This window comes from Jaculus jaculus, chromosome 18 (assembly GCF_020740685.1).
Source record: "Jaculus jaculus isolate mJacJac1 chromosome 18, mJacJac1.mat.Y.cur, whole genome shotgun sequence".
Taxonomy (NCBI): Eukaryota; Metazoa; Chordata; class Mammalia; order Rodentia; family Dipodidae; genus Jaculus; species Jaculus jaculus.
The window spans coordinates 26,684,377-26,685,580 of NC_059119.1; positions in this window are offsets into that span (position 1 = coordinate 26,684,377).

A 1,204-nucleotide genomic window follows, 5' to 3' on the forward strand; every position below is an offset into this window, starting at 1 on the left:
TAATTACCCTCGATTTGATTTGTCCAATTCTTTGATTAAATACAAACATGAACTCAGGGTTTGGAGTTCAAGGGCTTTCCTGGACTCCTCCATACATCCCGTATCAGATCTCTGTGAGTTTGAGGTCAGCCTGACACCACACGGTGAATTCCAGGTCAGCATGGGCTAGAGCAAGACCCTACCTCGACACCAGCACCACCACCACCCTCCCCCCACAAAGGAAGAAAAACAACAAAAAGCCCACTTCACTTTCTGGTTGATGGATGCTGGTCCCCGGCAGGTTCTTTGGGAGTTCTGTAAACCACATGTTGATACTGCAGAGGTTAATGCTCTTCTTAGCTTTCCTCCCAGCTCCGGGGTCATTGCCTAGTGCCGAGGCCTCTTTATATTTTATATGGAATTAGCCGAAATTGTTGAAATCTGTCCTGGAATAATGAGTCACTTTACCTCTAGAGAGTTTGGTACATTCCCTGTTTCTTCCTGCTTTGCCAAATCGTTTGCTTTCCAGAAGTAAACCAGGCAGAGAAGTAAAGAGCATCACTTTATTCCAAAGTGGATCACGTCATTAGGAGAGATGTTTACAGGGTCCTTCTACTCCCTCCTCCCTTCCCAGTTAGAGATGCTCAGGAGAATAGGGAGTTAGAACACAGTGGAAGGAATGAAAAGGTAAGAAGGATGTGCACATGTTTGACACCTCAACGAGGCAAGGAGAAAAAGACATGAAATTAAAGTGAAATATACAGATAAAGACGAGAGATGACTGAGCCTTAAAAAGACAGAAATTTGGGCTGGAGAGATGGCTTAGTGGTTAAGCGCTTGCCTGTGAAGCCTAAGGACCCCGGTTCGAGGCTTGGTTCCCCAGGTCCCACGTTAGCCAGATGCACAAGGGGGCGCACGCGTCTGGAGTTCGTTTGCAGAGGCTGGAAGCCCTGGCGTGCCCATTCTCTCTCTTCCTCTATCTGTCTTTCTCTCTGTGTCTGTCGCTCTCAAATAAAAAAAAAAAAAAGACAGAAATTTTTAAAATATTTTATTTATTTGAGAGAGAGCACACGAGCAAGGAAAAGTTAGAGAGAGAATGAATGGACACACCAGGGCCTGTAGTCACTGCAAACAAACTCCAGATGCATGTGTTCCCTTATGCATCTGGCTTTACTTGTGTACTAGGGAATTGAACGTGGGTCCTTAGGCTTTCAGGCAACAGCCA